This window comes from Ambystoma mexicanum, chromosome 5q (assembly GCF_040938575.1).
Source record: "Ambystoma mexicanum isolate Mex_15411 chromosome 5q, UKY_AmexF1_1, whole genome shotgun sequence".
Classification (NCBI taxonomy): Eukaryota; Metazoa; Chordata; class Amphibia; order Caudata; family Ambystomatidae; genus Ambystoma; species Ambystoma mexicanum.
Window position 1 is genome coordinate 1,334,776,091 of NC_090933.1, and position 25,013 is coordinate 1,334,801,103.

Below are 25,013 nucleotides of genomic sequence, written 5' to 3' on the forward strand. Positions count from 1 at the left end.
GGGATATGTAACGTGCAACACAGGGGTGAGGCAATATTGGGGAAGGGGTATTGTGTATTTTGGGATATATAACGTGCATCACAGGGGTGAGGCAATATTGGGGAAGGGAGTATTGTGTATTTTGGGATATGTAACGTGCATCACAGGGGTGAGGCAATATTGGGGAAGGGGTATTGTGTATTTTGGGATATGTAACGTGCATCACAGGGGTGAGGCAATATTGGGGAAGGGATATTGTGTATTTTGGGATATGTAACGTGCATCACAGGTGGAGGCAATATTGGGGAAGGGGTATTGTGTATTTTGGGGGTTTGTATCATGCATCGCGGGGGAGGCAATATTAGGGAAGGGGTATTGTGTATTTTGGGATATGTAACGTTCATCACAGGGGTGAGGCAATATTGGGGAAGCGATATTGTGTATTTTGGGATATGTAACGTGCATCACAGGGGGGAGGCAATATTGGGGAAGTGGTATTGTGTATTTTGGGATATGTAACGTGCATCACAGGGGGAGGCAATATTGGGGAGGGGTATTGTGTATTTTGGGGTATGTAACGGGCATCACAGGGGAGGCAATATTGGGGAAGGGGTATTGTGTATTTTTAGGGATATGTAACGTGCATCACAGGGGTGAGGCAATATTGGGGAAGGGGTATTGTGTATTGTGGGATATGTAACGTGCATCACACGGGTGAGGCAATATTGGGGAAGGGGTATTGTGTATTTTGGGATATGTAACGTGCATCACAGGGGTGAGGCAATATTGGGAAAGGGGTATTGTGTATTGTGGGATATGTAACGTGCATCACAGGGGTGAGGCAATATTGGGGAAGGGGTATTGTGTATTTTGGGATATGTAACGTGCATCACAGGGGTGAGGCAATATTGGGGAAGGGGTATTGTGTATTGTGGGATATGTAACGTGCATCACAGGGGTGAGGCAATATTGGGGAAGGGGTATTGTGTATTTTGGGATATGTAACGTGCATCACAGGGGTGAGGCAATATTGGGGAGTTGGTATTGTGTATTTTGGGGGTTTGTAACATGCATAGCGGGGAAGGCAATATTGGGGAAGGGGTATTGTGTATTTTGGGGGTTTGTAACATGCATCGCGGGGGAGGCAATATTGGGGAAGGGGTATTGTGTATTTTGGGATATGTAACGTGCATCACAGGGGTGAGGCAATATTGGGGAAGGGGTATTGTGTATTTTGGGATATGTAACGTGCATCACAGGGGTGAGGCAATATTGGGGAAGGGGTATTGTGTATTTTGGGATATGTAACGTGCATCACAGGGGTGAGGCAATATTGGGGAAGGGGTATTCTGTATTTTGGGATATGTAACGTGCATCACAGGGGTGAGGCAACATTGGGGCAGGGGTATTGTGTATTTTGGGGGTTTGTAACATGCATCGCGGGGGAGGCAATATTGAGGAAGGGGTATTGTGTATTTTGGGATATGTAACGTGCATCACAGGGGTGAGGCAATATTGGGGAAGGGGTATTGTGTATTTTGGGATATGTAACGTGCATCACAGGGGTGAGGCAATATTGGGGAAGAGGTATTGTGTATTTTGGGATATGTAACGTGCATCACAGGGGTGAGGCAATATTGGGGAAGGGGTATTGTGTATTTTGGGATATGTAACGTGCATCACAGGGGTGAGGCAATATTAGGGAAGGGGTATTGTGTATTTTGGGATATGTAACGTGCATCACAGGGGTGAGGCAATATTGGGGAAGGGATATTGTGTATTTTGGGATATGTAACGTGCATCACAGGTGGAGTCAATATTGGGGAAGGGATATTGTGTATTTTGGCATATGTAACGTGCATCACAGGGGGAGGCAATATTGGGGAAGGGATATTGTGTATTTTGGGATATGTAACATGCATCACAGGGGGGAGGCAATATTGGGGAAGGGGTATTGTGTATTTTGGGGGTTTGTAACGTGCATCACAGGGGTGAGGCAATATTGGGAAGGGGGTTTTGTGTATTTTGGGGGTTTGTAACATGCATAGCGGGGGAGGCAATATTGGGGAAGGGGTATTGTGTATTTTGGGATATGTAACGTGCATCACAGGGGTGAGGCAATATTGGGGAAGGGGTATTGTGTATTTTGGGGGTTTGTAACATGCATCGCGGGGGAGGCAATATTGGGGAAGGGGTATTGTGTATTTTGGGATATGTAACGTGCATCACAGGGGTGAGGCAATATTGGGGAAGGGGTATTGTGTATTTTGGGATATGTTACATGCATCACAGGGGTGAGGCAATATTGGGGAGGGGGTATTGTGTATTTTGGGGGTTTGTAACATGCATCGCGGGGGAGGCAATATTGGGGAAAGGCTATTGTGTATTTTGGGATATGTAACGTTCATCACAGGGGTGAGGCAATATTGGGGAAGGGGTATTGTGTATTTTGGGATATGTAACGTGCATCACAGGGGTGAGGCAATATTGGGGAGGGGGTATTGTGTATTTTGGGGGTTTGTAACATGCATCGCGGGGGAGGCAATATTGGGGAAGGGATATTGTGTATTTTGGGATATGTAACGTGCATCACAGGGTGAGGCAATATTGGGGAGGGGGTATTGTGTATTTTGGGGGTTTGTAACGTGCATCACAGGGGTGAGGCAATATTGGGGAAGGGGTATTGGGTATTTTGGGGACATGTAACGTGCATCACAGGGGTGAGGCAATATTGGGGAAGGGGTATTGTGTATTTTGGGATATGTAACGTGCATCACAGGGGTGAGGCAATATTGGGGAAAGGGTGTGTATTTTGGGATATGTAAGGTGCATCACAGGGGTGAGGCAATATTGGGGAGGGGGTATTGTGTATTTTGGGGGTTTGTAACATGCATAGCATGGGAGGCAATATTGGCGAAGGGGCATTGTGTATTTTGGGATATGCAACGTGCATCACAGGGGTGAGGCAATATTGGGGAAGGTCTATTGTGTATTTTCGGTGTTTGTAACATGCATCGCGGGGGAGGCAATATTGGGGAAGGGGTATTGTGTATTTTGGGATATGTAACGTGCATCACAGGGGTGAGGCAATATTGGGGAAAGGGTATTGTGTATTTTGGGATATGTAAGGTGCATCACAGGGGTGAGGCAATATTCGGGAAGGGGTATTGTGTATTTTGGGGGTTTGTAATGTGCATCACAGGGGTGAGGCAATATTGGGGAGGGGGTATTGTGTATTTTGGGGGTTTGTAACATGCATAGCGGGCGAGGCAATATTGGGGAAGGGGTATTGTGTATTTTGGGATATGTAACGTACATCACAGGAGTGAGGCAATATTGGGGAAGGGGTATTGTGTATTTTGGGGGTTTGTAACATGCATCGCGGGGGAGGCAATATTGGGGAAGGGGTATTGTGTATTGTGGGATATGTAACGTGCATCACAGGGGTGAGGCAATATTGGGGAAGGGGTATTGTGTATTTTGGGATATGTAACGTGCATCACAGGGGTGAGGCAATATTGGGGAGTTAGTATTGTGTATTTTGGGGGTTTGTAACATGCATAGCGGGGAAGGCAATATTGGGGAAGGGGTATTGTGTATTTTGGGGGTTTGTAACATGCATCGCGGCGGAGGCAATATTGGGGAAGGGGTATTGTGTATTTTGGGATATGTAACGTGCAACACAGGGGTGAGGCAATATTGGGGAAGGGGTATTGTGTATTTTGGGATATGTAACGTGCATCACAGGGGTGAGGCAATATTGGGGAAGGAGTATTGTGTATTTTGGGATATGTAACGTGCATCACAGGGGTGAGGCAATATTGGGGAAGGGGTATTGTGTATTTTGGGATATGTAACGTGCATCAAAGGGGTGAGGCAATATTGGGGAAGGGATATTGTGTATTTTGGGATATGTAACATGCATCACAGGGGGAGGCAATATTGGGGAAGGGGTATTGTGTATTTTGGGGGTTTGTAACATGCATCGCGGGGGAGGCAATATTAGGGAAGGGGTATTGTGTATTTTGGGATATGTAATGTGCATCACGGGTGAGGCAATATTGGGGAAGCGATATTGTGTATTTTGGGATATGTAACGTGCATCACAGGGGTGAGGCAATATTGGGGAAGAGGTATTGTGTATTTTGGGATATGTAACGTGCATCACAGGGGTGAGGCAATATTGGGGAAGGGGTATTGTGTATTTTGGGATATGTAACGTGCATCACAGGGGTGAGGCAATATTAGGGAAGGGGTATTGTGTATTTTGGGATATGTAACGTGCATCACAGGGGTGAGGCAATATTGGGGAAGGGATATTGTGTATTTTGGGATATGTAACGTGCATCACAGGTGGAGTCAATATTGGGGAAGGGATATTGTGTATTTTGGGATATGTAACGTGCATCACAGGGGGAGGCAATATTGGGGAAGGGGTATTGTATATTTTGGCATATGTAACATGCATCACAGGGGGAGGCAATATTGGGGAAGGGATATTGTGTATTTTGGGATATGTAACATGCATCACAGGGGGGAGGCAATATTGGGGAAGGGGTATTGTGTATTTTGGGGGTTTGTAACGTGCATCACAGGGGTGAGGCAATATTGGGAAGGGGGTATTGTGTATTTTGGGGGTTTGTAACATGCATAGCGGGGGAGGCAATATTGGGGAAGGGGTATTGTGTATTTTGGGATATGTAACGTGCATCACAGGGGTGAGGCAATATTGGGGAAGGGGTATTGTGTATTTTGGGGGTTTGTAACATGCATTGCGGGGGAGGCAATATTGGGGAAGGGGTATTGTGTATTTTGGGATATGTAACGTGCATCACAGGGGTGAGGCAACATTGGGGAAGGGGTATTGTGTATTTTGGGATATGTTACATGCATCACAGGGGTGAGGCAATATTGGGGAGGGGGTATTGTGTATTTTGGGGGTTTGTAACATGCATCGCGGGAGAGGCAATATTGGGGAAAGGCTATTGTGTATTTTGGGATATGTAACGTTCATCACAGGGGTGAGGCAATATTGGGGAAGGGGTATTGTGTATTTTGGGATATGTAACGTGCATCACAGGGGTGAGGCAATATTGGGGAGGGGGTATTGTGTATTTTGGGGGTTTGTAACATGCATCGCGGGGGAGGCAATATTGGGGAAGGGGTATTGTGTATTTTGGGATATGTAACGTGCATCACAGGGTGAGGCAATATTGGGGAGGGGGTATTGTGTATTTTGGGGGTTTGTAACGTGCATCACAGGGGTGAGGCAATATTGGGGAAGGGGTATTGGGTATTTTGGGGATATGTAACGTGCATCACAGGGGTGAGGCAATATTGGGGAAGGGGTATTGTGTATTTTGGGATATGTAACGTGCATCACAGGGGTGAGGCAATATTGGGGAAAGGGTGTGTATTTTGGGATATGTAAGGTGCATCACAGGGGTGAGGCAATATTGGGGAGGGGGTATTGTGTATTTTGGGGGTTTGTAACATGCATAGCAGGGGAGGCAATATTGGGGAAGGGGCATTGTGTATTTTGGGATATGCAACGTGCATCACAGGGGTGAGGCAATATTGGGGAAGGTCTATTGTGTATTTTCGGTGTTTGTAACATGCATCGCGGGGGAGGCAATATTGGGGAAGGGGTATTGTGTATTTTGGGATATGTAACGTGCATCACAGGGGTGAGGCAATATTGGGGAAAGGGTATTGTGTATTTTGGGATATGTAAGGTGCATCACAGGGGTGAGGCAATATTCGGGAAGGGGTATTGTGTATTTTGGGGGTTTGTAATGTGCATCACAGGGGTGAGGCAATATTGGGGAGGGGGTATTGTGTATTTTGGGGGTTTGTAACATGCATAGCGGGCGAGGCAATATTGGGGAAGGGGTATTGTGTATTTTGGGATATGTAACGTACATCACAGGAGTGAGGCAATATTGGGGAAGGGGTATTGTGTATTTTGGGGGTTTGTAACATGCATCGCGGGGGAGGCAATATTGGGGAAGGGGTATTGTGTATTGTGGGATATGTAACGTGCATCACAGGGGTGAGGCAATATTGGGGAAGGGGTATTGTGTATTTTGGGATATGTAACGTGCATCACAGGGGTGAGGCAATATTGGGGAGTTAGTATTGTGTATTTTGGGGGTTTGTAACATGCATAGCGGGGAAGGCAATATTGGGGAAGGGGTATTGTGTATTTTGGGGGTTTGTAACATGCATCGCGGCGGAGGCAATATTGGGGAAGGGGTATTGTGTATTTTGGGATATGTAACGTGCAACACAGGGGTGAGGCAATATTGGGGAAGGGGTATTGTGTATTTTGGGATATGTAACGTGCATCACAGGGGTGAGGCAATATTGGGGAAGGAGTATTGTGTATTTTGGGATATGTAACGTGCATCACAGGGGTGAGGCAATATTGGGGAAGGGGTATTGTGTATTTTGGGATATGTAACGTGCATCAAAGGGGTGAGGCAATATTGGGGAAGGGATATTGTGTATTTTGGGATATGTAACGTGCATCACAGGGGGAGGCAATATTGGGGAAGGGGTATTGTGTATTTTGGGGGTTTGTAACATGCATCGCGGGGGAGGCAATATTAGGGAAGGGGTATTGTGTATTTTGGGATATGTAATGTGCATCACGGGTGAGGCAATATTGGGGAAGCGATATTGTGTATTTTGGGATATGTAACGTGCATCACAGGGGGGAGGCAATATTGGGGAAGGGGTATTGTGTATTTTGGGATATGTAACGTGCATCACAGGGGGAGGCAATATTGGGGAGGGGTATTGTGTATTTTGGGGTATGTAACGGGCATCACAGGGGAGGCAATATTGGGGAAGGGGTATTGTGTATTTTTAGGGACATGTAACGTGCATCACAGGGGTGAGGCAATATTGGGGAAGGGGTATTGTGTATTTTGGGATATGTAACGTGCATCAAAGGGGTGAGGCAATATTGGGGAAGGGGTATTGTGTATTGTGGGATATGTAACGTGCATCATAGGGGTGAGGCAATATTGGGGAAGGGGTATTGTGTATTTTGGGATATGTAACGTGCATCACAGGGGTGAGGCAATATTGGGGAAGGGGTATTGTGTATTGTGGGATATGTAACGTGCATCACAGGGGTGAGGCAATATTGGGGAAGGGGTATTGTGTATTTTGGGATATGTAACGTGCATCACAGGGGTGAGGCAATATTGGGGAGTTGGTATTGTGTATTTTGGGGGTTTGTAACATGCATAGCGGGGAAGGCAATATTGGGGAAGGGATATTGTGTTTTTTGGGGGTTTGTAATGTGCATCACAGGAAGAGGCAATATTGGGGAAGTGGTATTGTGTATTTTGGGGGTTTGTAACATGCATCGCGGGGGAGGCAATATTGGGGAAGGGGTATTGTGTATTTTGGGATATGTAACGTGCATCACAGGGGTGAGGCAATATTGGGGAAGGTATATTGTGTATTTTGGGATATGTAACGTGCATCACAGGGGGGAGGCAATATTGGGGAAGGGGTATTGTGTATTTTGGGATATGTAACGTGCATCACAGGGGGAGGCAATATTGGGTCGGGTATTGTGTATTTTGGGGTATGTAACGTGCATCACAGGGGTGAGGCAATATTGGGGAAGGGGCATTGTGTATTTTGGGATATGTAACGTGCATCACAGGGGTGAGGCAATATTGGGGAGGGGGTATTATGTATTTTGGGATATGTAACGTGCATCACAGAGGTGAGGCAATATATGGGAAGTGGTATTGTGTATTTTGGGATTTGTAACGTGCATCACAGGGGTGAGGCAATATTGGGGAAGGGGTATTGTGTATTTTGGGATATGTAACGTGCATCACAGGGGAGGCAATATTGGGGAAGGGGTTTTGTGTATTTTGGGGGTTTGTAACATGCATTGCGGTAGAGGCAATATTGGGGGAGGGGTATTGTGTATTTTGGGATATGTAACGTGCATCACAGGGGGAGGCAATATTTGGGAAGGGATATTGTGTATTTTGGGATGTGTAACGTGCATCACAGGGAGGAGGCAATATTGGGGAAGGGGTATTGTGTATTTTGGGATATGTAACGTGCATCACAGGGGGGAGGCAATATTGGGGAGGGGTATTGTGTATTTTGGGGTATGTAACGTGCATTACAGGGGAGGCAATATTGGGGAAGGGGTATTGTGTATTTTTAGGGATATGTAACATGCATCACAGGGGGGAGGCAATATTGGGGAAGGGGTATTGTGTATTTTGGGGGTTTGTAACGTGCATCACAGGGGTGAGGCAATATTGGGCAAGGGGTATTGTCTATTTTGGGGGTTTGTAACATGCATAGCAAGGGAGGCAATATTGGGGAAGGGGTATTGTGTATTTTGGGATATGTAACGTGCATCACAGGGGTGAGGCAATATTGGGGAAGGGGTATTGTGTATTTTGGGGGTTTGTAACATGCATCCCGGGGGAGGCAATATTGAGGAAGGGGTATTGTGTATTTTGGGATATGTAACGTGCATCACAGGGGTGAGGCAATAATGGGGAAGGGGTATTGTGTATTTTGGGATATGTAACGTGCATCACAGGGGTGAGGCAATATTGGGGAAGAGGTATTGTGTATTTTGGGATATGTAACGTGCATCACAGGGGTGAGGCAATATTGGGCAAGGGGTATTGTGTATTTTGGGGGTTTGTAACATGCATAGCGGGGGAGGCAATATTGGGGAAGGGGTATTGTGTATTTTGGGATATGTAACGTGCATCACAGGGGTGAGGCAATATTGAGGAAGGGGTATTGTGTATTTTGGGATATGTAACGTGCATCACAGGGGTGAGGCAATATTGGGGAAGGGGTATTGTGTATTTTGGGATATGTAACGTGCATCACAGGGGTGAGGCAATATTGGGGAAGGGGTATTGTGTATTTTGGGATATGTAACGTGCATCACAGGGGTGAGGCAATATTGGGGAGTTAGTATTGTGTATTTTGGGGGTTTGTAACATGCATAGCGGGGAAGGCAATATTGGGGAAGGGGTATTGTGTATTTTGGGGGTTTGTAACATGCATCGCGGCGGAGGCAATATTGGGGAAGGGGTATTGTGTATTTTGGGATATGTAACGTGCAACACAGGGGTGAGGCAATATTGGGGAAGGGGTATTGTGTATTTTGGGATATGTAACGTGCATCACAGGGGTGAGGCAATATTGGGGAAGGAGTATTGTGTATTTTGGGATATGTAACGTGCATCACAGGGGTGAGGCAATATTGGGGAAGGGGTATTGTGTATTTTGGGATATGTAACGTGCATCAAAGGGGTGAGGCAATATTGGGGAAGGGATATTGTGTATTTTGGGATATGTAACGTGCATCACAGGGGGAGGCAATATTGGGGAAGGGGTATTGTGTATTTTGGGGGTTTGTAACATGCATCGCGGGGGAGGCAATATTAGGGAAGGGGTATTGTGTATTTTGGGATATGTAATGTGCATCACGGGTGAGGCAATATTGGGGAAGCGATATTGTGTATTTTGGGATATGTAACGTGCATCACAGGGGGGAGGCAATATTGGGGAAGGGGTATTGTGTATTTTGGGATATGTAACGTGCATCACAGGGGGAGGCAATATTGGGGAGGGGTATTGTGTATTTTGGGGTATGTAACGGGCATCACAGGGGAGGCAATATTGGGGAAGGGGTATTGTGTATTTTTAGGGACATGTAACGTGCATCACAGGGGTGAGGCAATATTGGGGAAGGGGTATTGTGTATTTTGGGATATGTAACGTGCATCAAAGGGGTGAGGCAATATTGGGGAAGGGGTATTGTGTATTGTGGGATATGTAACGTGCATCATAGGGGTGAGGCAATATTGGGGAAGGGGTATTGTGTATTTTGGGATATGTAACGTGCATCACAGGGGTGAGGCAATATTGGGGAAGGGGTATTGTGTATTGTGGGATATGTAACGTGCATCACAGGGGTGAGGCAATATTGGGGAAGGGGTATTGTGTATTTTGGGATATGTAACGTGCATCACAGGGGTGAGGCAATATTGGGGAGTTGGTATTGTGTATTTTGGGGGTTTGTAACATGCATAGCGGGGAAGGCAATATTGGGGAAGGGATATTGTGTTTTTTGGGGGTTTGTAATGTGCATCACAGGAAGAGGCAATATTGGGGAAGTGGTATTGTGTATTTTGGGGGTTTGTAACATGCATCGCGGGGGAGGCAATATTGGGGAAGGGGTATTGTGTATTTTGGGATATGTAACGTGCATCACAGGGGTGAGGCAATATTGGGGAAGGTATATTGTGTATTTTGGGATATGTAACGTGCATCACAGGGGGGAGGCAATATTGGGGAAGGGGTATTGTGTATTTTGGGATATGTAACGTGCATCACAGGGGGAGGCAATATTGGGGACGGGTATTGTGTATTTTGGGGTATGTAACGTGCATCACAGGGGTGAGGCAATATTGGGGAAGGGGCATTGTGTATTTTGGGATATGTAACGTGCATCACAGGGGTGAGGCAATATTGGGGAGGGGGTATTATGTATTTTGGGATATGTAACGTGCATCACAGAGGTGAGGCAATATATGGGAAGTGGTATTGTGTATTTTGGGATTTGTAACGTGCATCACAGGGGTGAGGCAATATTGGGGAAGGGGTATTGTGTATTTTGGGATATGTAACGTGCATCACAGGGGAGGCAATATTGGGGAAGGGGTTTTGTGTATTTTGGGGGTTTGTAACATGCATTGCGGTAGAGGCAATATTGGGGGAGGGGTATTGTGTATTTTGGGATATGTAACGTGCATCACAGGGGGAGGCAATATTTGGGAAGGGATATTGTGTATTTTGGGATGTGTAACGTGCATCACAGGGAGGAGGCAATATTGGGGAAGGGGTATTGTGTATTTTGGGATATGTAACGTGCATCACAGGGGGGAGGCAATATTGGGGAGGGGTATTGTGTATTTTGGGGTATGTAACGTGCATTACAGGGGAGGCAATATTGGGGAAGGGGTATTGTGTATTTTTAGGGATATGTAACATGCATCACAGGGGGGAGGCAATATTGGGGAAGGGGTATTGTGTATTTTGGGGGTTTGTAACGTGCATCACAGGGGTGAGGCAATATTGGGCAAGGGGTATTGTCTATTTTGGGGGTTTGTAACATGCATAGCAAGGGAGGCAATATTGGGGAAGGGGTATTGTGTATTTTGGGATATGTAACGTGCATCACAGGGGTGAGGCAATATTGGGGAAGGGGTATTGTGTATTTTGGGGGTTTGTAACATGCATCCCGGGGGAGGCAATATTGAGGAAGGGGTATTGTGTATTTTGGGATATGTAACGTGCATCACAGGGGTGAGGCAATAATGGGGAAGGGGTATTGTGTATTTTGGGATATGTAACGTGCATCACAGGGGTGAGGCAATATTGGGGAAGAGGTATTGTGTATTTTGGGATATGTAACGTGCATCACAGGGGTGAGGCAATATTGGGCAAGGGGTATTGTGTATTTTGGGGGTTTGTAACATGCATAGCGGGGGAGGCAATATTGGGGAAGGGGTATTGTGTATTTTGGGATATGTAATGTGCATCACAGGGGTGAGGCAATATTGGGGAAGGGGTATTGTGTATTTTGGGGGTTTGTAACATGCATCCCGGGGGAGGCAATATTGAGGAAGGGGTATTGTGTATTTTGGGATATGTAACGTGCATCACAGGGGTGAGGCAATAATGGGGAAGGGGTATTGTGTATTTTGGGATATGTAACGTGCATCACAGGGGTGAGGCAATATTGGGGAAGAGGTATTGTGTATTTTGGGATATGTAACGTGCATCACAGGGGTGAGGCAATATTGGGGAAGGGGTATTGTGTATTGTGGGATATGTAACGTGCATCACAGGGGTGAGGCAATATTGGGGAGTTGGTATTGTGTATTTTGGGGGTTTGTAACATGCATAGCGGGGAAGGCAATATTGGGGAAGGGGTATTGTGTATTTTGGGGGTTTGTAACATGCATCGCGGGGGAGGCAATATTGGGGAAGGGGTATTGTGTATTTTGGGATATGTAACGTGCATCACAGGGGTGAGGCAATATTGGGGAAGGGGTATTGTGTATTTTGGGATATGTAACGTGCATCACAGGGGTGAGGCAATATTGGGGAAGGGGTATTGTGTATTTTGGGATATGTAACGTGCATCACAGGGGTGAGGCAATATTGGGGAAGGGGTATTGTGTATTTTGGGATATGTAACGTGCATCACAGGGGTGAGGCAATATTGGGCAAGGGGTATTGTGTATTTTGGGGGTTTGTAACATGCATCGCGGGGGAGGCAATATTGAGGAAGGGGTATTGTGTATTTTGGGATATGTAACGTGCATCACAGGGGTGAGGCAATATTGGGGAAGGGGTATTGTGTATTTTGGGATATGTAACGTGCATCACAGGGGTGAGGCAATATTGGGGAAGAGGTATTGTGTATTTTGGGATATGTAACGTGCATCACAGGGGTGAGGCAGTATTGGGGAAGGGGTATTGTGTATTTTGGGATATGTAACATGCATCACAGGGGTGAGGCAATATTAGGGAAGGGGTATTGTGTATTTTGGGATATGTAACGTGCATCACAGGGGTGAGGCAATATTGGGGAAGGGATATTGTGTATTTTGGGATATGTAACGTGCATCACAGGTGGAGTCAATATTGGGGAAGGGATATTGTGTATTTTGGGATATGTAACGTGCATCACAGGGGGAGGCAATATTGGGGAAGGGGTATTGTATATTTTGGCATATGTAACGTGCATCACAGGGGGAGGCAATATTGGGGAAGGGATATTGTGTATTTTGGGATATGTAACATGCATCACAGGGGGGAGGCAATATTGGGGAAGGGGTATTGTGTATTTTGGGGGTTTGTAACGTGCATCACAGGGGTGAGGCAATATTGGGAAGGGGGTATTGTGTATTTTGGGGGTTTGTAACATGCATAGCGGGGGAGGCAATATTGGGGAAGGGGTATTGTGTATTTTGGGATATGTAACGTGCATCACATGGGGTGAGGCAATATTGGGGAAGGGGTATTGTGTATTTTGGGGGTTTGTAACATGCATCGCGGGGGAGGCAATATTGGGGAAGGGGTATTGTGTATTTTGGGATATGTAACGTGCATCACAGGGGTGAGGCAATATTGGGGAAGGGGTATTGTGTATTTTGGGATATGTTACATGCATCACAGGGGTGAGGCAATATTGGGGAGGGGGTATTGTGTATTTTGGGGGTTTGTAACATGCATCGCGGGGGAGGCAATATTGGGGAAAGGCTATTGTGTATTTTGGGATATGTAACGTTCATCACAGGGGTGAGGCAATATTGGGGAAGGGGTATTGTGTATTTTGGGATATGTAACGTGCATCACAGGGGTGAGGCAATATTGGGGAGGGGGTATTGTGTATTTTGGGGGTTTGTAACATGCATCGCGGGGGAGGCAATATTGGGGAAGGGGTATTGTGTATTTTGGGATATGTAACGTGCATCACAGGGTGAGGCAATATTGGGGAGGGGGTATTGTGTATTTTGGGGGTTTGTAACGTGCATCACAGGGGTGAGGCAATATTGGGGAAGGGGTATTGGGTATTTTGGGGATATGTAACGTGCATCACAGGGGTGAGGCAATATTGGGGAAGGGGTATTGTGTATTTTGGGATATGTAACGTGCATCACAGGGGTGAGGCAATATTGGGGAAAGGGTGTGTATTTTGGGATATGTAAGGTGCATCACAGGGGTGAGGCAATATTGGGGAGGGGGTATTGTGTATTTTGGGGGTTTGTAACATGCAGAGCAGGGGAGGCAATATTGGGGAAGGGGCATTGTGTATTTTGGGATATGCAACGTGCATCACAGGGGTGAGGCAATATTGGGGAAGGTCTATTGTGTATTTTCGGTGTTTGTAACATGCATCGCGGGGGAGGCAATATTGGGGAAGGGGTATTGTGTATTTTGGGATATGTAACGTGCATCACAGGGGTGAGGCAATATTGGGGAAAGGGTATTGTGTATTTTGGGATATGTAAGGTGCATCACAGGGGTGAGGCAATATTCGGGAAGGGGTATTGTGTATTTTGGGGGTTTGTAATGTGCATCACAGGGGTGAGGCAATATTGGGGAGGGGGTATTGTGTATTTTGGGGGTTTGTAACATGCATAGCGGGCGAGGCAATATTGGGGAAGGGGTATTGTGTATTTTGGGATATGTAACGTACATCACAGGAGTGAGGCAATATTGGGGAAGGGGTATTGTGTATTTTGGGGGTTTGTAACATGCATCGCGGGGGAGGCAATATTGGGGAAGGGGTATTGTGTATTGTGGGATATGTAACGTGCATCACAGGGGTGAGGCAATATTGGGGAAGGGGTATTGTGTATTTTGGGATATGTAACGTGCATCACAGGGGTGAGGCAATATTGGGGATTTAGTATTGTGTATTTTGGGGGTTTGTAACATGCATAGCGGGGAAGGCAATATTGGGGAAGGGGTATTGTGTATTTTGGGGGTTTGTAACATGCATCGCGGCGGAGGCAATATTGGGGAAGGAGTATTGTGTATTTTGGGATATGTAACGTGCATCACAGGGGTGAGGCAATATTGGGGAAGGGGTATTGTGTATTTTGGGATATGTAACGTGCATCAAAGGGGTGAGGCAATATTGGGGAAGGGATATTGTGTATTTTGGGATATGTAACGTGCATCACAGGGGGAGGCAATATTGGGGAAGGGGTATTGTGTATTTTGGGGGTTTGTAACATGCATCGCGGGGGAGGCAATATTAGGGAAGGGGTATTGTGTATTTTGGGATATGTAATGTGCATCACGGGTGAGGCAATATTGGGGAAGCGATATTGTGTATTTTGGGATATGTAACGTGCATCACAGGGGGGAGGCAATATTGGGGAAGGGGTATTGTGTATTTTGGGATATGTAACGTGCATCACAGGGGGAGGCAATATTGGGGAGGGGTATTGTGTATTTTGGGGTATGTAACGGGCATCACAGGGGAGGCAATATTGGGGAAGGGGTATTGTGTATTTTTAGGGACATGTAACGTGCATCACAGGGGTGAGGCAATATTGGGGAAGGGGTATTGTGTATTTTGGGATATGTAACGTGCATCAAAGGGGTGAGGCAATATTGGGGAAGGGGTATTGTGTATTGTGGGATATGTAACGTGCATCACAGGGGTGAGGCAATATTGGGGAAGGGGTATTGTGTATTTTGGGATATGTAACGTGCATCACAGGGGTGAGGCAATATTGGGGAAGGGGTATTGTGTATTGTGGGATATGTAACGTGCATCACAGGGGTGAGGCAATATTGGGGAAGGGGTATTGTGTATTTTGGGATATGTAACGTGTATCACAGGGGTGAGGCAATATTGGGGAGTTGGTATTGTGTATTTTGGGGGTTTGTAACATGCATAGCGGGGAAGGCAATATTGGGGAAGGGATATTGTGTATTTTGGGGGTTTGTAATGTGCATCACAGGAAGAGGCAATATTGGGGAAGGGGTATTGTGTATTTTGGGGGTTTGTAACATGCATCGCGGGGGAGGCAATATTGGGGAAGGGGTATTGTGTATTTTGGGATATGTAACGTGCATCACAGGGGTGAGGCAATATTGGGGAAGGTATATTGTGTATTTTGGGATATGTAACGTGCATCACAGGGGGGAGGCAATATTGGGGAAGGGGTATTGTGTATTTTGGGATATGTAACGTGCATCACAGGGGGAGGCAATATTGGGGAGGGGTATTGTGTATTTTGGGGTATGTAACGTGCATCACAGGGGTGAGGCAATATTGGGGAAGGGGCATCGTGTATTTTGTGATATGTAACGTGCATCACAGGGGTGAGGCAATATTGGGGAGGGGGTATTATGTATTTTGGGATATGTAACGTGCATCACAGGGGGAGGCAATATTGGGGAAGGGGTTTTGTGTATTTTGGGGGTTTGTAACATGCATCGCGGGAGAGGCAATATTGGGGGAGGGGTATTGTGTATTTTGGGATATGTAACGTGCATCACAGGGGGAGGCAATATTTGGGAAGGGATATTGTGTATTTTGGGATGTGTAACGTGCATCACAGGGAGGAGGCAATATTGGGGAAGGGGTATTGTGTATTTTGGGATATGTAACGTGCATCACAGGGGGGAGGCAATATTGGGGAGGGGTATTGTGTATTTTGGGGTATGTAACGTGCATTACAGGGGAGGCAATATTGGGGAAGGGGTATTGTGTATTTTTAGGGATATGTAACATGCATCACAGGGGGGAGGCAATATTGGGGAAGGGGTATTGTGTATTTTGGGGGTTTGTAACGTGCATCACAGGGGTGAGGCAATATTTGGCAAGGGGTATTGTCTATTTTGGGGGTTTGTAACATGCATAGCAGGGGAGGCAATATTGGGGAAGGGGTATTGTGTATTTTGGGATATGTAACGTGCATCACAGGGGTGAGGCAATATTGGGGAAGGTCTATTGTGTATTTTGGGTGTTTGTAACATGCATCGCGGGGGAGGCAATATTGGGGAGGGGGTATTGTGTATTTTGGGATATGTAATGTGCATCACGGGTGAGGCAATATTGGGGAAGCGATATTGTGTATTTTGGGATATGTAACGTGCATCACAGGGGGGAGGCAATATTGGGGAAGGGGTATTGTGTATTTTGGGATATGTAACGTGCATCACAGGGGGAGGCAATATTGGGGGAGGGGTATTGTGTATTTTGGGGTATGTAACGGGCATCACAGGGGAGGCAATATTGGGGAAGGGGTATTGTGTATTTTTAGGGACATCACAGGGGTGAGGCAATATTGGGGAAGGGGTATTGTGTATTTTGGGATATGTAACGTGCATCACAGGGGTGAGGCAATATTGGGGAAGGGGTATTGTGTATTGTGGGATATGTAACGTGCATCACAGGGGTGAGGCAATATTGGGGAAGGGGTATTGTGTATTTTGGGATATGTAACGTGCATCACAGGGGTGAGGCAATATTGGGGAGTTGGTATTGTGTATTTTGGGGGTTTGTAACATGCATAGCGGGGAAGGCAATATTGGGGAAGGGATATTGTGTATTTTGGGGGTTTGTAATGTGCATCACAGGAAGAGGCAATATTGGGGAAGGGGTATTGTGTATTTTGGGGGTTTGTAACATGCATCGCGGGGGAGGCAATATTGGGGAAGGGGTATTGTGTATTTTGGGATATGTAACGTGCATCACAGGGGGAGGCAATATTGGGGAGGGGTATTGTGTATTTTGGGGTATGTAACGTGCATCACAGGGGTGAGGCAATATTGGGGAAGGGGCATTGTGTATTTTGGGATATGTAACGTGCATCACAGGGGTGAGGCAATATTGGGGAGGGGGTATTATGTATTTTGGGATATGTAACGTGCATCACAGGGGTGAGGCAATATATGGGAAGTGGTATTGTGTATTTTGGGATTTGTAACGTGCATCACAGGGGTGAGGCAATATTGGGGAAGGGGTATTGTGTATTTTGGGATATGTAACGTGCATCACAGGGGGAGGCAATATTGGGGAAGGGGTTTTGTGTATTTTGGGGGTTTGTAACATGCATCGCGGGAGAGGCAATATTGGGGGAGGGGTATTGTGTATTTTGGGATATGTAACGTGCATCACAGGGGTGAGGCAATATTGGGGAAGGTATATTGTGTATTTTGGGATATGTAACGTGCATCACAGGGGGGAGGCAATATTGGGGAAGGGGTATTGTGTATTTTGGGATATGTAACGTGCATCACAGGGGTGAGGCAATATTGGGGAAGGTATATTGTGTATTTTGGGATATGTAACGTGCATCACAGGGGGGAGGCAATATTGGGGAAGGGGTATTGTGTATTTTGGGATATGTAACGTGCATCACAGGGGGAGGCAATATTGGGGACGGGTATTGTGTATTTTGGGGTATGTAACGTGCATCACAGGGGTGAGGCAATATTGGGGAAGGGGCATTGTGTATTTTGGGATATGTAACGTGCATCACAGGGGTGAGGCAATATTGGGGAGGGGGTATTATGTATTTTGGGATATGTAACGTGCATCACAGAGGTGAGGCAATATATGGGAAGTGGTATTGTGTATTTTGGGATTTGTAACGTGCATCACAGGGGTGAGGCAATATTGGGGAAGGGGTATTGTGTATTTTGGGATATGTAACGTGCATCACAGGGGAGGCAATATTGGGGAAGGGGTTTTGTGTATTTTGGGGGTTTGTAACATGCATTGCGGTAGAGGCAATATTGGGGGAGGGGTATTGTGTATTTTGGGATATGTAACGTGCATCACAGGGGGAGGCAATATTTGGGAAGGGATATTGTGTATTTTGGGATGTGTAACGTGCATCACAGGGAGGAGGCAATATTGGGGAAGGGGTATTGTGTATTTTGGGATATGTAACGTGCATCACAGGGGGGAGGCAATATTGGGGAGGGGTATTGTGTATTTTGGGGTATGTAACGTGCATTACAGGGGAGGCAATATTGGGGAAGGGGTATTGTGTATTTTTAGGGATATGTAACATGCATCACAGGGGGGAGGCAATATTGGGGAAGGGGTATTGTGTATTTTGGGGGTTTGTAACGTGCATCACAGGGGTGAGGCAATATTGGGCAAGGGGTATTGTCTATTTTGGGGGTTTGTAACATGCATAGCAAGGGAGGCAATATTGGGGAAGGGGTATTGTGTATTTTGGGATATGTAACGTGCATCACAGGGGTGAGGCAATATTGGGGAAGGGGTATTGTGTATTTTGGGGGTTTGTAACATGCATCCCGGGGGAGGCAATATTGAGGAAGGGGTATTGTGTATTTTGGGATATGTAACGTGCATCACAGGGGTGAGGCAATAATGGGGAAGGGGTATTGTGTATTTTGGGATATGTAACGTGCATCACAGGGGTGAGGCAATATTGGGGAAGAGGTATTGTGTATTTTGGGATATGTAACGTGCATCACAGGGGTGAGGCAATATTGGGCAAGGGGTATTGTGTATTTTGGGGGTTTGTAACATGCATAGCGGGGGAGGCAATATTGGGGAAGGGGTATTGTGTATTTTGGGATATGTAATGTGCATCACAGGGGTGAGGCAATATTGGGGAAGGGGTATTGTGTATTTTGGGGGTTTGTAACATGCATCCCGGGGGAGGCAATATTGAGGAAGGGGTATTGTGTATTTTGGGATATGTAACGTGCATCACAGGGGTGAGGCAATAATGGGGAAGGGGTATTGTGTATTTTGGGATATGTAACGTGCATCACAGGGGTGAGGCAATATTGGGGAAGAGGTATTGTGTATTTTGGGATATGTAACGTGCATCACAGGGGTGAGGCAATATTGGGGAAGGGGTATTGTGTATTGTGGGATATGTAACGTGCATCACAGGGGTGAGGCAATATTGGGGAGTTGGTATTGTGTATTTTGGGGGTTTGTAACATGCATAGCGGGGAAGGCAATATTGGGGAAGGGGTATTGTGTATTTTGGGGGTTTGTAACATGCATCGCGGGGGAGGCAATATTGGGGAAGGGGTATTGTGTATTTTGGGATATGTAACGTGCATCACAGGGGTGAGGCAATATTGGGGAAGGGGTATTGTGTATTTTGGGATATGTAACGTGCATCACAGGGGTGAGGCAATATTGGGGAAGGGGTATTGTGTATTTTGGGATATGTAACGTGCATCACAGGGGTGAGGCAATATTGGGGAAGGGGTATTGTGTATTTTGGGATATGTAACGTGCATCACAGGGGTGAGGCAATATTGGGCAAGGGGTATTGTGTATTTTGGGGGTTTGTAACATGCATCGCGGGGGAGGCAATATTGAGGAAGGGGTATTGTGTATTTTGGGATATGTAACGTGCATCACAGGGGTGAGGCAATATTGGGGAAGGGGTATTGTGTATTTTGGGATATGTAACGTGCATCACAGGGGTGAGGCAATATTGGGGAAGAGGTATTGTGTATTTTGGGATATGTAACGTGCATCACAGGGGTGAGGCAGTATTGGGGAAGGGGTATTGTGTATTTTGGGATATGTAACATGCATCACAGGGGTGAGGCAATATTAGGGAAGGGGTATTGTGTATTTTGGGATATGTAACGTGCATCACAGGGGTGAGGCAATATTGGGGAAGGGATATTGTGTATTTTGGGATATGTAACGTGCATCACAGGTGGAGTCAATATTGGGGAAGGGATATTGTGTATTTTGGGATATGTAACGTGCATCACAGGGGGAGGCAATATTGGGGAAGGGGTATTGTATATTTTGGCATATGTAACGTGCATCACAGGGGGAGGCAATATTGGGGAAGGGATATTGTGTATTTTGGGATATGTAACATGCATCACAGGGGGGAGGCAATATTGGGGAAGGGGTATTGTGTATTTTGGGGGTTTGTAACGTGCATCACAGGGGTGAGGCAATATTGGGAAGGGGGTATTGTGTATTTTGGGGGTTTGTAACATGCATAGCGGGGGAGGCAATATTGGGGAAGGGGTATTGTGTATTTTGGGATATGTAACGTGCATCACATGGGGTGAGGCAATATTGGGGAAGGGGTATTGTGTATTTTGGGGGTTTGTAACATGCATCGCGGGGGAGGCAATATTGGGGAAGGGGTATTGTGTATTTTGGGATATGTAACGTGCATCACAGGGGTGAGGCAATATTGGGGAAGGGGTATTGTGTATTTTGGGATATGTTACATGCATCACAGGGGTGAGGCAATATTGGGGAGGGGGTATTGTGTATTTTGGGGGTTTGTAACATGCATCGCGGGGGAGGCAATATTGGGGAAAGGCTATTGTGTATTTTGGGATATGTAACGTTCATCACAGGGGTGAGGCAATATTGGGGAAGGGGTATTGTGTATTTTGGGATATGTAACGTGCATCACAGGGGTGAGGCAATATTGGGGAGGGGGTATTGTGTATTTTGGGGGTTTGTAACATGCATCGCGGGGGAGGCAATATTGGGGAAGGGGTATTGTGTATTTTGGGATATGTAACGTGCATCACAGGGTGAGGCAATATTGGGGAGGGGGTATTGTGTATTTTGGGGGTTTGTAACGTGCATCACAGGGGTGAGGCAATATTGGGGAAGGGGTATTGGGTATTTTGGGGATATGTAACGTGCATCACAGGGGTGAGGCAATATTGGGGAAGGGGTATTGTGTATTTTGGGATATGTAACGTGCATCACAGGGGTGAGGCAATATTGGGGAAAGGGTGTGTATTTTGGGATATGTAAGGTGCATCACAGGGGTGAGGCAATATTGGGGAGGGGGTATTGTGTATTTTGGGGGTTTGTAACATGCAGAGCAGGGGAGGCAATATTGGGGAAGGGGCATTGTGTATTTTGGGATATGCAACGTGCATCACAGGGGTGAGGCAATATTGGGGAAGGTCTATTGTGTATTTTCGGTGTTTGTAACATGCATCGCGGGGGAGGCAATATTGGGGAAGGGGTATTGTGTATTTTGGGATATGTAACGTGCATCACAGGGGTGAGGCAATATTGGGGAAAGGGTATTGTGTATTTTGGGATATGTAAGGTGCATCACAGGGGTGAGGCAATATTCGGGAAGGGGTATTGTGTATTTTGGGGGTTTGTAATGTGCATCACAGGGGTGAGGCAATATTGGGGAGGGGGTATTGTGTATTTTGGGGGTTTGTAACATGCATAGCGGGCGAGGCAATATTGGGGAAGGGGTATTGTGTATTTTGGGATATGTAACGTACATCACAGGAGTGAGGCAATATTGGGGAAGGGGTATTGTGTATTTTGGAGGTTTGTAACATGCATCGCGGGGGAGGCAATATTGGGGAAGGGGTATTGTGTATTGTGGGATATGTAACGTGCATCACAGGGGTGAGGCAATATTGGGGAAGGGGTATTGTGTATTTTGGGATATGTAACGTGCATCACAGGGGTGAGGCAATATTGGGGATTTAGTATTGTGTATTTTGGGGGTTTGTAACATGCATAGCGGGGAAGGCAATATTGGGGAAGGGGTATTGTGTATTTTGGGGGTTTGTAACATGCATCGCGGCGGAGGCAATATTGGGGAAGGAGTATTGTGTATTTTGGGATATGTAACGTGCATCACAGGGGTGAGGCAATATTGGGGAAGGGGTATTGTGTATTTTGGGATATGTAACGTGCATCAAAGGGGTGAGGCAATATTGGGGAAGGGATATTGTGTATTTTGGGATATGTAACGTGCATCACAGGGGGAGGCAATATTGGGGAAGGGGTATTGTGTATTTTGGGGGTTTGTAACATGCATCGCGGGGGAGGCAATATTAGGGAAGGGGTATTGTGTATTTTGGGATATGTAATGTGCATCACGGGTGAGGCAATATTGGGGAAGCGATATTGTGTATTTTGGGATATGTAACGTGCATCACAGGGGGGAGGCAATATTGGGGAAGGGGTATTGTGTATTTTGGGATATGTAAGGTGCATCACAGGGGGAGGCAATATTGGGGAGGGGTATTGTGTATTTTGGGGTATGTAACGGGCATCACAGGGGAGGCAATATTGGGGAAGGGGTATTGTGTATTTTTAGGGACATGTAACGTGCATCACAGGGGTGAGGCAATATTGGGGAAGGGGTATTGTGTATTTTGGGATATGTAACGTGCATCAAAGGGGTGAGGCAATATTGGGGAAGGGGTATTGTGTATTGTGGGATATGTAACGTGCATCACAGGGGTGAGGCAATATTGGGGAAGGGGTATTGTGTATTTTGGGATATGTAACGTGCATCACAGGGGTGAGGCAATATTGGGGAAGGGGTATTGTGTATTGTGGGATATGTAACGTGCATCACAGGGGTGAGGCAATATTGGGGAAGGGGTATTGTGTATTTTGGGATATGTAACGTGTATCACAGGGGTGAGGCAATATTGGGGAGTTGGTATTGTGTATTTTGGGGGTTTGTAACATGCATAGCGGGGAAGGCAATATTGGGGAAGGGATATTGTGTATTTTGGGGGTTTGTAATGTGCATCACAGGAAGAGGCAATATTGGGGAAGGGGTATTGTGTATTTTGGGGGTTTGTAACATGCATCGCGGGGGAGGCAATATTGGGGAAGGGGTATTGTGTATTTTGGGATATGTAACGTGCATCACAGGGGTGAGGCAATATTGGGGAAGGTATATTGTGTATTTTGGGATATGTAACGTGCATCACAGGGGGGAGGCAATATTGGGGAAGGGGTATTGTGTATTTTGGGATATGTAACGTGCATCACAGGGGGAGGCAATATTGGGGAGGGGTATTGTGTATTTTGGGGTATGTAACGTGCATCACAGGGGTGAGGCAATATTGGGGAAGGGGCATCGTGTATTTTGTGATATGTAACGTGCATCACAGGGGTGAGGCAATATTGGGGAGGGGGTATTATGTATTTTGGGATATGTAACGTGCATCACAGGGGGAGGCAATATTGGGGAAGGGGTTTTGTGTATTTTGGGGGTTTGTAACATGCATCGCGGGAGAGGCAATATTGGGGGAGAGGTATTGTGTATTTTGGGATATGTAACGTGCATCACAGGGGGAGGCAATATTTGGGAAGGGATATTGTGTATTTTGGGATGTGTAACGTGCATCACAGGGAGGAGGCAATATTGGGGAAGGGGTATTGTGTATTTTGGGATATGTAACGTGCATCACAGGGGGGAGGCAATATTGGGGAGGGGTATTGTGTATTTTGGGGTATGTAACGTGCATTACAGGGGAGGCAATATTGGGGAAGGGGTATTGTGTATTTTTAGGGATATGTAACATGCATCACAGGGGGGAGGCAATATTGGGGAAGGGGTATTGTGTATTTTGGGGGTTTGTAACGTGCATCACAGGGGTGAGGCAATATTTGGCAAGGGGTATTGTCTATTTTGGGGGTTTGTAACATGCATAGCAGGGGAGGCAATATTGGGGAAGGGGTATTGTGTATTTTGGGATATGTAACGTGCATCACAGGGGTGAGGCAATATTGGGGAAGGTCTATTGTGTATTTTGGGTGTTTGTAACATGCATCGCGGGGGAGGCAATATTGGGGAGGGGGTATTGTGTATTTTGGGATATGTAATGTGCATCACGGGTGAGGCAATATTGGGGAAGCGATATTGTGTATTTTGGGATATGTAACGTGCATCACAGGGGGGAGGCAATATTGGGGAAGGGGTATTGTGTATTTTGGGATATGTAACGTGCATCACAGGGGGAGGCAATATTGGGGGAGGGGTATTGTGTATTTTGGGGTATGTAACGGGCATCACAGGGGAGGCAATATTGGGGAAGGGGTATTGTGTATTTTTAGGGACATCACAGGGGTGAGGCAATATTGGGGAAGGGGTATTGTGTATTTTGGGGGTTTGTAACATGCATAGCGGGGGAGGCAATATTGGGGAAGGGGTATTGTGTATTTTGGGATATGTAACGTGCATCACAGGGGGAGGCAATATTGGGGAGGGGTATTGTGTATTTTGGGGTATGTAACGTGCATCACAGGGGTGAGGCAATATTGGGGAAGGGGCATTGTGTATTTTGGGATATGTAACGTGCATCACAGGGGTGAGGCAATATTGGGGAGGGGGTATTATGTATTTTGGGATATGTAACGTGCATCACAGGGGTGAGGCAATATATGGGAAGTGGTATTGTGTATTTTGGGATTTGTAACGTGCATCACAGGGGTGAGGCAATATTGGGGAAGGGGTATTGTGTATTTTGGGATATGTAACGTGCATCACAGGGGGAGGCAATATTGGGGAAGGGGTTTTGTGTATTTTGGGGGTTTGTAACATGCATCGCGGGAGAGGCAATATTGGGGGAGGGGTATTGTGTATTTTGGGATATGTAACGTGCATCACAGGGGGAGGCAATATTTGGGAAGGGATATTGTGTATTTTGGG